The sequence below is a fragment of the Sphaerodactylus townsendi genome, linkage group LG08 (genome assembly GCF_021028975.2).
Source record: "Sphaerodactylus townsendi isolate TG3544 linkage group LG08, MPM_Stown_v2.3, whole genome shotgun sequence".
In the NCBI taxonomy this organism is placed as follows: Eukaryota; Metazoa; Chordata; class Lepidosauria; order Squamata; family Sphaerodactylidae; genus Sphaerodactylus; species Sphaerodactylus townsendi.
This window is the reverse complement of record NC_059432.1, coordinates 3,388,262-3,404,509: the sequence shown is the minus strand read 5'-3', so window position 1 is coordinate 3,404,509 and position 16,248 is coordinate 3,388,262. Positions and strand designations below refer to the sequence as shown.

The 16,248-nt window shown below is 46.2% G+C and overlaps 1 long non-coding RNA gene across 2 annotated transcripts in view; it reads left to right on the top strand.

Annotated features, from left to right (window-relative positions):
• The window catches only part of LOC125437974, a 201,859-nt gene extending 186,018 nt beyond the window's left edge, over positions 1 to 15,841 (top strand). For both annotated transcript variants that reach the window (XR_007245284.1, XR_007245285.1), the window contains exon 4: positions 15,763 to 15,841. This is a non-coding gene — a long non-coding RNA (uncharacterized LOC125437974). The remainder of the gene's footprint in view (positions 1 to 15,762) is intronic.
• The last annotated feature ends 407 nt before the right edge of the window (positions 15,842 to 16,248 follow it).

Sequence of the window (16,248 nt, the reverse complement as noted above, 5' to 3'; positions counted from 1 at the left end):
TGTTGATGAGACTATGGGCCTTTCCCTACTTTTCCCTCTACCACCGTCGCTGCGCGCTACTCATCATGCAAGCTGGCCATATTTCTGGCGCTACACGGGTTCTTACTCCACGACCCCTCGCTGGCTTCCGCGCGGTAATAACAAAAGTGCATGCAGTTTTCTCCAGCACCAGGAATGACGTGCGCTGAGGGGGCGCGACAGCGGCAGCGTCGGGGCGGCTGCGTTGTCGCCGCCCCTGTAGTGGGGAGTGCCGCGGGACCCCGCGCTACTTGGCCCGAGTAGCGCGCAGCAGAAGGTAAGTGAGGAAAGGCCCTATGAGGGCCAGCAAGATATTTCCTTATTTTTAACCGCTATGGGGATTTTAGCTGCCCTCACCACCACACAAAGGTCTTCACTGTGGGACTGAAGGTAAACTGAGACGGCCATTTTGTGACTGGCTCTACCTCTTGTAGCTTAGAGTGTGTGGCAGCCATTTTGTAACTGCCCCCATCACCCTGTGTCAGAATTCCAAAGGTGCCTGCGGGCTTAAAAAGGTTAGGGACCTGGATTTCCCCCCTCCCCTGTCTCATGAGCCATATTTAGCAGACTTTAGATGTAAACATATAAAGTTTCTTTGTACTGAGCAGAACATGCACTTTGCCTCTAAGCAATTCACTTAACCCAGCAATGTATCTGGTCTCTCTTAGGCCGTTTTTTCACGGTGAAATTGCACCCCTGTTAGTATAGGGAAAAACCCGGCGTGATCGAGAGTTCCCCACGGCTTACGGTACTGCAGCGTGTCTGCCATACTGTTGCCCCGGTGCCGCCCTGGAGCATTGGCTTTGCTCCGTGAATTTCCAAACCTGCCAAAATGGAGGTTCTTTTCAAATGCCTCTGTGTGGCTCCAATGGCTTCCGCTGCCATGAAAAACTCAATGGCAGCAGAACCGGGGCCATTTTCCCTGCCCTGGCGCTCTGGCACACCCCCACCAATCAAGAGGCGCTTGGTTTCCAGACCGAAAAACTGGGTGTGCAGGTGCCATTGGCTGGCGATTCTCTCACAACGCGCAAAGATTTAGACAGAGGGGGACAATTTTCTCACATGTGTGAGGTTTTAGATGGGGGAAGGTAGTGATTCTCTCACAGGCGCAAGGATTTAGACAGGGGGCGATTCTCTCACATGTGTGAGGATTTAGATGGGGAAGGTGACAATTCTCTTACATGTTTGAGGATTTAGACAGATGGGGCGATTCTCTCACATGTGCGAGATTTAGACCAGGGAGAAGCTGGCAATTCTCTCACACGTGTGAGGATTTAGACAGGGAGCGATTCACTCACATGTGTGAGGATTTAGATGGGGAAGGTGACACACCGGCCCTGACTCGAGTCCAGGAAAGAACTGGGGAGACGTGGGGGGCTAGAAGTGTGGCGAAAAGTGCTGCAGCAGGTAAGCTCCCGGAACTACCATGGGGCATTTTGACCGTGAAAAATCAGCCTTAGTGTATATTTCTTCTCAGCTTGTATTCGGAATTTAACCAAAGGACACAATTTAGAAAATGCTTACAACTTTTATGAGTTGGCAACTTTTATCTTAGGCTGCATAACATTGTGAATTTGCTGCAAACAGAAACACAATAGTGTTTGGTTTTGTTAGCACATCGAAACACCACAAATATTACAGAACATAAGAACATGAGAAGAGCCTGCTGGATCAGACCAGAGTCCATCTAGTCCAGCATTCTGCCACTCGCAGTGGCCCACCAGGTGCCTTTGGGAGCTCACATGCAGGAGGTGAAAGCAATGGCCTCTTATTACAGAAAAGGGAGCAAGTTTTTGAATTTGTCATAACTCCTACCCAGTCACATATTTGCCATAAAATCTGGAGATGTGGAGAGAAAATATATTTTGGGGCAGGGAAAAGTTCCTAGTGTACAGTGAGTACAATCTTAAAATGCCCTACAGAATGTCACAACAGATTTTAATTCAGATTCACATTAAAATTCAATTTTAATTCAGATTCACATTCAGATGTCACCACCTATTTTAATTACATTGAAAATTGTTTCAAAGGGTAGCTGTGTTGGTTGACAGTCAAACAGCTAGATTTGAGTTCAGTAGCACCTTAGAAACCCTCAAGATTTTCATGATCTCAGCCACTGAGAGTCAAAGTGGCCTTCAGCAGATCTGTGGGAACTCAGCAAGGATGTGATTTCTTGGTGTCTAAGATGTGATTCTTTGGTGTCTATCCTCCAAAAAAGCCATTTTCGCTGGAGGAACTAATCTCTATTGTCTGGAGATCAGTTACAATTTCAGGAGATCTTGAGCCCCCGCCCCTGGACTGTTCAGTAACAAGACTCTGCAATCAGTTGATTTCTTTATTATAAAACCGCATCAGAAATAAACATTTAGACTTTTATTGGCATTACTAAGCATAACCAGCAATGCGGCTTCCATTATACCCCACTTCACACACCCCCATGTCACATTACACCACCCCTGACTACCAGTTCTCAAGGCAGATGGCACCCCTCCAATCCCATAGTCCAGAGATGAAGAAGCCTCCCTCCAAGGTCAAAACAACCTACTGCTGACAGAGCTACAACATCAGGTGTCTAATGAATTGATGAGGCATAGCCTGAGAAGCAAAGTGGAAAAACACAAGCATGGTAAGTAACCAATGGACCGTTCCCACATCCTGGGCAAGAGGCAGGATCAAACAGGCTTATCATGACCCCCCCCCCCCACCAAACTGGGATGATAGCAAGTCTATGATCAGATCACAAGACCTACGCTTGATGGATTACATCTTTTGTTTCCCTTTGGTGTAGAGTAGTATCTATGGAGAACTAGTGCCATACATTATTTATTGGATATTCCAAAAGTGTTGGCTGGGTTTCTTCACAGTGAAATATTTTGCTGTTAGCCAAAACAGCCCATGAGTGATTTTCATGGCCACCTCAGAATGTATCTCAGATGAGTGTTGAATGCCACCACTTTACATTCATTACAGTAAACACTGGTGCTCTGCGCTGGGGCATACTCCTGAGCAAAACTTGTTTTTGATATGGGATGTTTCTTATGCCCCAAAGGCTCCTCCGCTGCTGTAGGCTCATCAAGATCCACTTTTGGGTTCCCTTGGTCGTATCCTTTGAGGCTCAACACAGCATTCTCATGCCTTGCAGGGGGAAAACTCTTTGCACAACAAATTTGCAACTCACTAATACTTGTATATATTCTATGCTCGCCAGCAGTTGTCAACTCTTCACAAATTCACTTTGTATGGATTGACAGCTTCTCATTAGGATGGGCAGCCCTAGGTGGTATCTTCAAGTTTCTCCTTTCGATCCTCCAGGAGAATGTCAAGGGCTACTGGGTTGGGAGCCTCGTTGTGTAACTTCTCTGTTGATAAACCATGGCAAACAGTTCTGAAGATTATCTGTTGTAATTGAACAAATTGCACCCTGGAAGCAATTGCTTCTGGACATTTACCCGTTGGTGATGAAGATCAGTCCCTGCCCTTTTGAAGTGATTAGTTCTTCTGTGATGAAATTCTGCTTGGATACTACGCCCAAACCAAATGCTTGAAACTGTAGACCTGAGCGAAAGAACAGGCTTAGTAAGTGATGCTGTAAAGCCATAGTAACATAGAAGTAAAACACAAGGGGCAAGGGGCAAGGAGAGATCATATGCGGTCATATGCTCTGGTTTCCCAACAGCATGGGAGTGATTTAACCAAATACATTTGACGCCATGCACTATAGTGGATTGCCCTCAAATAACTCTTGCTTAAGGAGCTAGTAAAATCAGTATCTCTTTGTGAGGAGAGATGGTGTGGCTCAGTGGTTAAAGTGTTGAACTAGGAATGGGAAGGACCGGGTTTGAATCCCTCACTCAACCATGGAAACTTGTTGGGTGACTTGGGGCCCATCACAATCTCTCAGCCTAATGTTCCTTCACAAAGGTGTTGTGGTGAGGATTAAATTGAGGGAGGGAGGAATAATGTGAGTCCAGTCAGGGAGAATTGAGGGATACACATTAAAATAAAATCAATCAAAATAAATAATAATCAGGATGTGGTTTGGAAGTGATTTGAGAATCCACCGTGTTGGTAAGGGTATGAGGGAGACTGTTACTCTATCAAACTGGATTTTCTGGGCAGGGAGGAGTAGAGACCTTGAGACAACAGAGAGGTTGTCTACCAGAGACTGTTGAGAAAACTCAGCAATGAAGGAATAAGAGGGGAAGTCCTCCTATGGATTAAAAACTGGTTGAGAAACAGGAAACAAAGAGTGGGTGTAAATGGGAAGTTCTCACAATGGAGAGATGTCGGGAGTGGTGTCCCCCAAGGATCCGTTTTGGGACCAGTGCTCTTTAACCTATTCATAAATGACCTGGAAGTAGGGGTGGGTAGCGTGGTGGCCAAGTTTGCAGATGATACCAAATTATGTAGGGTGGTGAGAACCACAAAGGATTGCGAAGAGCTCCAAGCGGACCTTGATAAATTAGGTGAGTGGGCCCAGAAATGGCAAATGCAGTTCAATGTAGCAAAATGTAAAGTGATGCACATAGGGGCAAAAAATCCAAACTTCACATACATGCTACAGGGCTCAGTGCTATCAGTCACAGACCAGGAAAGGGATTTAGGCGTCTTAGTTGATAGTTCCATGCGAATGTCAACTCAATGCATGGCAGCTGTAAAAAAGGCAAACTCTATGCTGGGGATCATTAGGAAAGGAATTGATAATAAAACCGCAAAGATTGTCATGCCCTTATATAAAGCAGTGGTGCGACCGCACTTGGAGTACTGTGTCCAGTTCTTGGCTTCGCCACATCTCAAAAAGGATATTGAGGAGATGGAAAAAGTGCAGAGAAGGGCAACAAGGATGATTGAGGGACTGGAGCACCTTTCCCCTATGAGGAGAGGCTGCAGCGTTTGGGACTCTTTAGTTTGGAGTGGAGGCGGCTGAGGGGGGATAGGATTGAAGTCTGCTATAAAATTAATGCATTGGGTAGAAAATGTTGACAGAGAGAAATTTTTCTCTCTTTCTCACAATACTAGAACCAGGGGGGGCATTCATTGAAAATGCTGGGGGGAAGAATTAGGACTAATAAAAGGAAACACTTCTTTCACGCAGCGTGCAGGATTGGTTTTTGGAATATGCTGCCACAGGAGGTGGTGATGGCCACTAACCTGGATAGCTTTAAAAGGGGCTTGGACAGATTTATGGAGGAGAAGTCGATTTATGGCTACCAATCTTGATCCCCCTTGATCTGAGATTGCAAATGCCTTAGCAGACCAGGTGATCGGGAGCAGCAGCAGCAGCAGAAGGCCATTGCTTTCACCTCCTGCATGTGAGCTCCCAAAGGCACCTGGTGGGCCACTGCGAGTAGCAGAGTGCTGGACTAGGTGGACTTTGGTCTGATCCAGCTGGCTTGTTCTTATGTTCTTATGTTCTTATGTTCTTAGGTGTGGGGGGGGGGGGTTTGCTCAGCAATGTGGAAGCAAAAGTGCCCCTCTGTACTCAGCTGCAGCCTACCAGACTCCCAGTTTTACTTATGCGGGGCCACTGTCTTTTATAGAGAACATAGATCGCTGGTGTGACTTACGGCTGGGGTGGCTGAACCATCTATATCTGATTGAACGTATAGGGTTTGTCTTACGGGGTCTGTGCCAGCATGCCTGGGAATGTCTAATTCTGAGTGTTTGTCTACAAAATTTATATGTTGCCTTTGTGCCAATGCGAGGGCCACCAGTACTCTTTGCATTGGATGTATTTCTGTATGTTGGATATCATTTCTGAAGAAGGCGGAGTTTAACTTCAGTCTTTGATAAGGGCGGTACTCAGAGGTGGGATCCAGCAGGTTCTCACAGGTTCCCGAGAGTAGGTGACTAATTATTTATGTGTGCTGAGGGGGGGTTACTAATTGGTGATTTTGCCCCGTGATTTTTGCCTTAGTTACGCCCCTCCTCTCAGCAGTAGCGCGCAGAACTTGAAGCAGTCTAGCAGGAGGTGCACCGGCGTGCGTGGCAACCTGCGCCTGCGTGCATTCGTTTCCCGCCCAAGGACCGGCGCAGCTGCTACATCCTTGCCACAGCCCCGTCCAGGAATGCCCTGCCCACTGAATGCCCGGCCACGCCCCCATTGTGCCCCGCCCAGCCCCATTGGTGCTACGCCACAGTTTGAATCCCACCACCATGGGAACCTGTTACTAAAATTTTTGGATCCCACCACTGGCGGTACTTCCTTGGGATACATCCACTCTTGACACATTTTGTGAGTGTAATTCATGTAAACCTCTGCCTGACTGACGCATGAACTGTGGATGGCCCTTTCCGTGAGGAGAAGGGAGTATAAACATGCTTTTAAATTACCTTCCTCTCTCTTGGAGGCTAACAAGTGGTCAGCAAAAATGGACCCTCCGGGCCCTTTTTTCAGCTAAACGTTTGGTGTTGCAACATTGGAAGTATAAATGCCCACCTCCTAGAAGTCAATGGACTGAGGACTTTACAACATTATCAGTATTTTAAGGCATGATATATAGATGAAAACTGTGCATGTTTGGAAACCTTTTATAGAAGCTTATCTGGAGATCCACTATTACTGTTATGTTTTTATTTCTACTCTGTATTTGCAGGGTTCTTCTACCCTTTTACTTACTCCCCCCTTGTGTTCTGTATTTTTTTTGGGGGGGGGGAGGTTAAGATCAGACGTGTGAGCAGTAACCATAGGTCTGGACCCTCAGTTGTTTGTTTCTAACAGGAGTTTACATCTTATATTTGTGGACAAATCATCTGTGTTCGGCAGTAAGCATCTTGGCATCGCGATCTTTTTTCGTCTTCAGCCTCTACATTACTTGCGTAGTCAGAACTGAAATGGATTTAACATAGTGGTTTTAAAAAATGACAGTAGCCGTTGGTGTGTAAAAGCGAGATCGGTTTGTTTGAAGGTGAAATTCTGCTCGAATGGAATCCTTCAATCAGACAAGTTTGTCTTTTGGATATTTTTGTCCTCTTTTCACATTTTAAAATAACAATTGCCTATAATTGCTACGTGCAAAGTTAAAAGCACCCTCTGTGTTTTGACGGGTAATAATTTCAGTGTCAAAGTGACGCTTGTAGCGTTGCACCAGAGGGGGAGAATCTGAATGGTTAAAAACAAGCATGTCTAATCTTGCCTCAGCATTTAGGTGCCTATGACTGATCCTTTCATTTGAAAATTAAGATTGAGCCTGGCACTTAGGTGGGTGGTTAACTGCTGTTATGGAGCAATAATCCCCTTAAGGAGACACCAAAACGCTTTCGGCCTCCCCCTTTTTTATCCTAACTGCTCGATCTCGGCCAGGCAAATCTGGGGCTTCTTTGGTTGGCCATCCGGCTCTTGCTGATTCTCAAAGCCAAAAGGAAAAAAAAGCCGCTAGACTTTCTGGTGACTCGCTTGCCCCATCAGCTTTAGTTGTTCAGCGTTGCCTCCTGCTTACAGTTTCTTTGGCACCTGGGGGACACATTAGACCATAGGTGTCAAACTCATGCCCCTCCAGATGTTATGGACTACAGTTCCCAGTGCCCAAGAGCAGTCCCGTGGCCTTTCTCAATAAATGGACAAAGTGAAAAAACAGCAATGTGTCAGGGGTTTATATAGGATAGAGCGATAGGTAGTTAGGTTCCCAATCCCTTGACTCCGTAGCTTGGGAAATTTTTCTTCCTAGAGGGAAGGTTTTCCAGGAACTCCCTCTGACCAGCTGACCTGGTAACACCACACATAGTGTCCATCTCCCAGTTTGAACCCTGGGGTTCCCGCCAACCAAGTAACCATACAAGGGAACCACACTTTTAACCCTCCGTTGTGGCTTGCAAACATTTCTTGTATCCCATTGTGATGTGGCAAGTCGAGTTTGCAGTCGTCGTTGGCAAACTTTTCAGACCCCTGTGACTCTTCCAGTTTTTGTCTCGGGGTGGGACCAGATTTTTAAAAACTGTTTCAAAGCAGAATTAGATGAGAGGATTTTAAAGAGGTTACTTCCCATTCAAAGCACTGCCAGCTCAGTTCTCTTTTCCGTGTAACTACTAGAAGAAAAGGATGCCGGTCCTTCTTGGTCCTGGTCAACTTCTCTCGGCCATTTTTTTTCTTCAAAGAAAATCAAGTATTGTCCATGGGGCAGGGGCTGATGTAGTCCCTATTGGTGTGTCCCATCTTACAGCCGATCTCACCTGTTTATGCGTCTTGTCCAGCAAGCGAGCCTTTTGCTGATTGTTTCCGTAGTCGCTTTGTATATTTTGAATCCAGTGTTTATACATACATACATATACATACATAAAACCTTTATTAGGCATAATACTAATATAACAACCAGCATTATCCAGACAAATGTTCCATACATAAAACCATCACAGGTAGGCTGACCAGACCGCCCTGGCTTTTGGCATGGATACAGTCCCTCCGGCCTTTAAACAATTTTAATGTAACCTGCGCCTATGCGGGTTCTTCTCTAACCATTGTCTCCGCATTTTTTGGGAGGCTGCCAGACTGCCTTCTGGGGCTTAGTTGGGCAGTGCGGCAGCCTTCACAAGAGGAGCCGCACGGCCTCTTCGGTCAAACCTTAATCACAGGTATTCCAAAGTTTCTAAAAGGAACCTAGCTACAGAATTTAAAATCACAGAAGAGTTGTTTAGTAGGAATGCGACCTTCCCAGCAACAGAGTATTCCTTAAACTTAGCAGGAAGAAGAGTCAAAAGCCTGGCCCTAGCTTCCTCGTATTTGGGGCAGCTAAGCATTATATGTTCCATGGATTGCACCATTATAGTACAGTGGGGGCATTTCCGCTCTTGCGAGTCAATTTTAAGAAACCTCCCTTGGAGTACAGAACAAGGGAAGGAATTACAACGAGCCCTCGTGTATATCCATCTAAGCTTGGGCTCTTGGAGTATACTCAGATAGTCTGCCATCAGATTGGTTTTGAATTTGATGTTGAAAAAGAAGAAGGGGGAACAGTTACTTGGCGCTTGGTCTTGTAGAATCCAGTGTTGTAAATCAAACATCAGCCCGGTCACTGGAGCATAGCAAGAAAAAATAGTTACGTGTGATCAGACAGGAACAATTTTGCAACTTGGAAGAAAGGTGTTTCCAAAGCCTTGTTGGGTTTCAGATGATTAACACAGGCACGCTCATTTAGCAAGGGAAAAAAAATTGTGGGCTAATACTTTGGTCATGGGTGTACCACCCGGCTGTTTTTACAGGTTCTGTGTAGTCCAATAGATTTAACCATTTTTGAATGTTTTTAAATATCTTTTGAATCATCTCTTGCTCTGAGGCTGGGGAAAAAAGAGGACTCATATCTCTTCTTCTAGGGAAGACAAATAAGTCAACTGCTCTTACAAAAATGTTAAGCATGCTTAAATTGTGTCCATTAGCATCTTACCAGACACACATCAAAAACCCTTTCCCACCAGTTTGCTGAGTTGCCAACTACGGGCTGGAAAATTCCTGGAGATTTGGGGATGGAAGTTTAGGAAGGTGGGGCTTGAGAGGAGAGGGACATCAGCAGGGTATAATGCCACTGAGGCTGCCCTCTGTAACAAGCATTTTCTCTAGGGGGACTGTGCTCTGTCTTGAGAGCCAGTGTGGTATAGTGGTTAAAGTAGTGGTTAAAGCAGAGCCCTTCGGGGATCGGGCGGTATACAAATTAAATAAATAATAATAATAATAATAATAATAATAATAATAATAATAATAATAATAATAATAATAATAATAATAATAACACAACTAATGGAGAATCTGAACGAGTTTCTGATTCCTTGTTCCCTCTCCACAGATGAAGTTTCCTGCTGGGTGACCTTTGGCCAGTTTCACAGTTCTTTCTTCCCAAACTTCTCTCACCGAATGCTTCTGCCCTTGGCACAAGGCATCTGTTGTGGGGAGAGAGTTTGTCAGCTGCCTCGAGACTCCTTATGGCTGAGGAAAGTGGGGTATAAATTCTTCTGATTCTGACTTTTCTCCTCCTCCTCCTCCTCCTCCTCCTCCTCCTCCTCCTCCTCCTCCTCCCTCCCTCCCTCCCTCCTTCCCTCCTTCCCCCCCCCCTCCCTCCCTCCCTCCCTCCTCCTCCTCCTCCTCCTCCTCCTCCTCCTCCTCCTCCTCCTCCTCCTCCTCCTCCTTGTAATTCCAGGAGATCTCACCTGGAGGTTTGTAACCCTACAACAAAATCAACAGCAGGACTTTTGCCTGATTGTTATCTTTCCTACTAGTTGGTGCTTACTTTTTTATCAGGACGGGAAAACCACTCGTCTACCAAAGAGCTTGTACTTGCAAGCAGACAGAAACGGTTCCCTCTTTTTGCTGAACAGCCAGAGCAGTTTGGTAAATGCCACATCAGACTTTTCACTCCTTCGGATGTGTTGAGGCTGCGGTTCGTCAGTCGAGAAACAGCCCAGCCCAGCCACAGCGGAAATTCTGTCTTGGATAAATAGCATCTTCTGTAAACAAGGGACAGAAATTAGTAGCTCCCTTGGCCTCCTCCAGCTGTTTGTGTGCTCCCTCTGCTGGATCAGCAAGCAAATGCCGTCCGCAGAGGTCTAAGGATTATGGTAGCGTTCAGTCTATCGAAAGGAAGGATACCGAACCAGCCTTTTAAGAAAGGGCATAAAAGGAGAAGATTCGTGTCCAGTAGAACTTAGAGACCAAAAAGATTTCCATGGTCTGAGCTTTCAAGAGTCAAAGTTCCTTTCATCTGAGAAGATTCTACCCTGGTAAACTTTCTGCTCTTTGAGGTGCATCTGGACACAATTCTTGCCGTTCTGTTCCAGACCCGCATGGCTAAGCCCCTAAACCACTCACTATCTGGCAACCAGCTTTGCCTTTTCTTCTGACCCACCTGATACCACCGCTTGTAGATGTTGAGTATGAGGAGCTGCGAGTTCGTTCCTGAGCAGGCCCTGAAGAAGGGAAATTGGGATGGTACACCTTTGGGGAAGGGCTGTATCTCAGGGGCAGAGCCCGTAGAAAGTTCCATCCCTGATAATTCCAGTTAAAAGTATCTTCAGTTACAAAGATGGAACAGATTTCTACCTTGGACTCTGGCATGCTGGAATAAGCAGTATGCATTCATTCATCTTTAAAGCAAGCAAGCAAGCCTTTATTGGCATAGACAACAGTACAACAATAATAAAAAACGGATTAAAAAAGCATATACAAAACAGGAAATAAATGTTAGGTCAAAGGAAATCTACTGGCGTTTGGTAATTTCCAGGAGAAAGTCTGCCACTATCATACAGAGAGAAGGATCAGGGTTGTCCAACAAGTAGTGTAATCTAATTAAATCGGGGAGATGGGGTAAATGTAAAGGAGTAAGATTCACATACTTGGATCTGATTTCCTTGAATCTGAGACAGTGTAGTAATTGGTGGGCCAGAGATTCAACTGAGCCGTCGTTACATGGGCACAATCTTTTAGCCTTTTCTTGCTTATTAAATCTGCCATGCAACAAGGCAGAAGGCATAACATTAAACCTGGCGAGCATTATGGCTCTCCTTTGAACGGGGTTTATTAAGCAATACAGGTAGTGTGCCAAGTGGCCCCGTTCAAATGGGAGAGAAAAATATAGGGGGGAACACGTTTTCTTGGCTGCAGTGATTAGGGTAGAGAACTCTCTATCCAATAGTTGACCTTTTAATTTCCTATAAGCTTCTGAATAGGACAAGGGGCAAAGTGAATCCACTGACAGTCCAATAGAGGCCATTTTTCTTCAATTATGGAAAACCAGGGGTTGGAGAATGCATTCATTCAAAATTAGCAGTAAAGCCCAGTGGTGTAGCACCAAGGGAGCGGGGGGAGAGCATGATGCACCAGGCGCATGCCATGGTTGGGGCTTTCTGGGGGCATTCCGGGGCAGGCGAGGGCGTGGCAGGGGCACAGGGTGCACGTGTGCCATGGGCTCAGTTCCCCCTAGCTTCAGCCCTGGTGTGAAGCCCATTGTACGGACAAATAAATGGGCTCTGAAAAACTATTTGGGTTAATGGTGTCCATCGATGGGGGCAAACTCCTTCTGCCTTTCTTCCCCCCTTGGCCCCTTCTCGTCCTCTTCCTCCTCTTCTTCCCAGACTTCTGGATCAGCATGCAAGGGTTAATGGCAGCCACCAAGAAGGGTGACCATTTCCTCCCTCCTTAGTCCTGTGTCCCCAGTTCCCTCCTCCTCTTCCAGGATGCCTGTATCATCATGGAACGGTTAATGGCGCGGTTGTGGCCGCTATCAATTGCCACCCTACCACGGGGAGTGGCCAGTGCAGACAGTACAGTGACCACAATTATTCAGAAGTGGGGGGAAAGGGTGAATGAGGGTGAGTCACTGCCACATTCTGCAGTTTTGCTTGTATTGTTTTTTACCCGGTCTGTGTAAGCCTCGCCCCCAAGCCGTGTATGCATAACGATTGGCCGGAAGTGTGTCGTCGCCACTGTGGCTAGCCTTTTTATATAATAGCACTGTTTACGTAACGCTGTTCTGTCGCACACTCAAAGCAGCAGGTTCTACACCCAAAGCCTTGGGCTGTACGTACTGTTGATCTCAGTCAGTACCAAGCTGTTTTATACATTCCACATATCATCCGCTTCTGAGGGAGGGAGGGAGGTCATCTTGTCCGACTCTGCGGAAGACAGATCCTTGGTTCCTGCTCTGAAAATCTATTAAGGATTCCAGCATGACTTCACGGCCGTTTGACAGTTCATAAATATTTTTGGTGGCGTTTCTGTGCTGAGACTCCCTATGAAAGGGAGCTGGTTGGGAAGGCCTTCTTGGCTGCGGAATAAGCCCCGGGTGCAGCCGTTTCCTGTAAACAATCCAGTGGCCCTTTTAATAGTATTTCTTTAGGGACTAGACTGCTCTTCCTAGAAGTCGCTTCGATGAGACGGAGTCATCTCTAGGCATGGTCTTGCTGCCGACGGAGTGGCCCTTGCAAATCTCCTTTAAGTGTAGATGCGTTTGTGTCTGTTAGACCCTTCACGGTGCCAAGATTTCAGCCTGTGCCAACAAACACAGCTGGCCCCATCGATCATTCGTGCCATTTCTTTGGCTGCTGCTGGCGGCAGGATCAGCACCACCCAGCAGGCAAACCAAGCCGAGCTTATTGTGCACATATGCAAAGTGTCATTATGTCACAGCTGACTGATGGTGACCCCGCCAGGTTTTTGAGGCAAGAGGCTCTCAAAGGTGGTTTGCCGTTGCCTGCCTCTGCATGGACTGGGAGAATCTGAGAGAACTGTGACTGGCCCAAGGTCATCCAGCCGGCTTCATGTGGAGGAGTGGGGGATCTAACCTGCTTCTCCGGGCTAGGGCTGGCCTGCAGGGAGGCAGGGGGGTGGGGTTCGGTGGCGTGCAGCTGGGGCGCACACCTTTTGGTTACGTTGTGGGGCACCCTGCACCCCCCACGAGACCAAAAGAAGAGGTGGGATCCAGCAGGTTCTCACCAGTTCCCTAGAGTGGGTTACCAATTATTTGTGTGTGCCGAGAGGGGGTTACTAACTGGGTCCGCTTTTCCGTCTCCACACCCTCGCCTCCCCAAGAGGCATCCTGCCTTTGAGCGTGAAGGTTCCATATAGCAATTGTAAATTATAATGTAACTCCCTGAAACTCGAGTGAATCCCTTTCAGTACTGCAATTCAGCGGATTTCCTGCCTTTCTAAGCCTTTTATCCTTTTACCTCAGTCTCCCTATCAAAGAACTCCGTGCTCTTCACCATTGCTGTGTTCAGGATTCTTTCAGAGCTGGGCCTTTGCAATGCGATGATGATTTCAGAAATGACCTGGCACCTTGGGTCAAGGGCGTGGCTGCTCCGGCCAGCGCATCCAACTCCAGCTCGCCCAGCTCAGGCTTGCTCAGCACGCCTCAGTCCCTTTGTTGAGTGGTGGCCATGAGGGAACCTGCCGCCGGATCCCACCACTGACCAAAAGGCATGCGCCCAGGGACATGAGTGACCCCATATCCTGTAGGGTTTTTGAGCACTCCAGATGCAGTTGATGGACTAAGGTTTATCAGCCCCTGCCAGCATGGCCAATTGTCTATGCTGGCAGGGGCTGATGGGAATTGTAGTCCATAACATCTGGAGTGCCAAAGGTTCGCCATCACTGCTTTATAGGCTGTACGCCTCTGGAGCTCAGTTTGATTCCCTCCTCTTCCTCATGATGTTTTCTGGGTGACCTTGGGCTACTCGCAGTTCTCTCAGGGCTCTCTCAGCCCTACCTGTCTCACAAGGTGTCTGATGTGAGGAGCGGAAGGGAAATGAGTTTGTAAGGCACCTTGAGACTCCTTACAGGAGAAGAAGACAGGGTCATTTATATTGTAGTTTGGATGTGACCTGTACAGGCAATCATGTAAATTCATCAGGTTTTTGAAAAACTGGATCATTTTACGCCGTTGTGCTTTTATCCATCTCCTCTCCCCTGCCCCCCAGTTTACGAGTCTGGTGAAGGGAAAAAACCCTCTTCTCATGCCGTTCTGAGGGATAATCACCTGAGAAGCATTAATTACAACTTTGACGCTGCCAAACTTGCCTACTATTATACTGACAATGGCATCCATTCATTGTTGTTAATTTTATGGAACAATTAAGGGAAACGTTTCACCCCACACTGCCAGTTGCATTAATTTGTAAAATAATAGTAGTGTTCATAGATCAGCCTTCTATAACTATCTATTTGTTGGGTTGCTGTTGGCCTAGTAATTATTTTTTATTACTGTATTTTGATATCTTGAGAGAGGTATACTTCTGGCTGCTTCTGTTATGCGGCTCGGCTAATTTGTGTACAGAACAGATGTAGAATTTCAAAGCACAAGACAGGAGTTACGTTCACTCCTTACTGTTCAACCCGCGGAGGGTTTTGTAGCGTATTTCATGTTTATCTCTGGTGCTGCATTGTATTAGTAATTGCCCTTGCATCTATGGACTGGAATAATTTTTTTATCAGTGGGAAAGTTTGCTAACATATACTTCATTTGCGTTCTGTTTTCAGGTTGCTGAGTAGCTTAAATTTGTTCTTTGCAGAGTGTGAATACTTTCATTATGATCAAGGGCCAACATTTGTGACTGTACACAGCTTCAATTACAGAAATTGTATAAAAATCAGACACATACTTATATCATCTTCTAATCAACAAAATGGTAAAATTTGAAGATGTTCTACTTTCTTGCCTGGTGAAACCCATAACTACACCTTACCATGCGGTCAACTTCTTTCTTTCAAACCCCCTGTTCTTAGACCAGAGTCTTGAACAATAAAAACTGTAACACTTAAGTAAGACCCATACCTGAAAAACAGTGGCGTTGCGCCAAGGGGGCAAAGGTGTGTGTGTGACACACTGGATGCACGCCTGTGTGGCGGAGTGGCCGGACCGTGGCAGGGCAGGGGCGCAGGCGTACGCATGGCCTTGTCGCAGCTCCCCCTCACTCCACCCTTGCTGAAAACACCTCCCTTCGATTCCTCTGCAGTCTCCCAACATGAGTGACAAAATAGATTGAGGGTCAGAGTCCTCTTTGAAGAACTGAACCTTTTGCTTGGGGAAAAAATGGACCATTGACTAAAATATGGTGTAACCCATTTTAGCCTTAGTTAAGTCTCATACAGACATTGCGAAAGAAGCCACGAGGACTAGAAACATTTTAGTGTGTTAAACAAGCTCAACATATTTAGGTTTTTGTGGCAACTCTCAGTTTTGGATTTATGTCTTGATTGGCGTGACTATTGCAGACTAGTACACTCCTACAATACTTGGTAATACCATGCCTTTTCTTTCATTGTAGGACAACACATTTTGTTATGTGAAGCTACAAAGGGCCTAGTCACCAACTCCTGTGGGGTAGGAGAGCGTGGAACACATAGGTAAGACCTTTTCCTTTGACTAGTTGAACTAAATCTGTAGGGTATTTTTGAAGTTATTGATAAATTTAGATTTCTAGTCTGCTCTTATCCAAGGACTGCAAGCAAAAAACCCCAAATATGCATACATCAATTAAGGGGCTGTTAAACGTGTCGCAGGGAAGGTAGTGGAAAAGATCCTGTGTGGTCCCATTTGCCCAAACACTTGTTTCTTTGCTGGTCTGCTCCTTTACGGGTTTTGAATTCCTAACTTGCGAAAGTAAGCTATGTCAAAGATGGCCACCATCAATATTCCGGGGAATCCATCCTCTTCTTCTCGTGAGGTGGGGTTAGAAATAGATTTTGTGGGATCGTTCTCTCATTGCCTCCTCTGTGGAAGAATCTGTTTGCGCAGTTTGAAGTCTCCAACT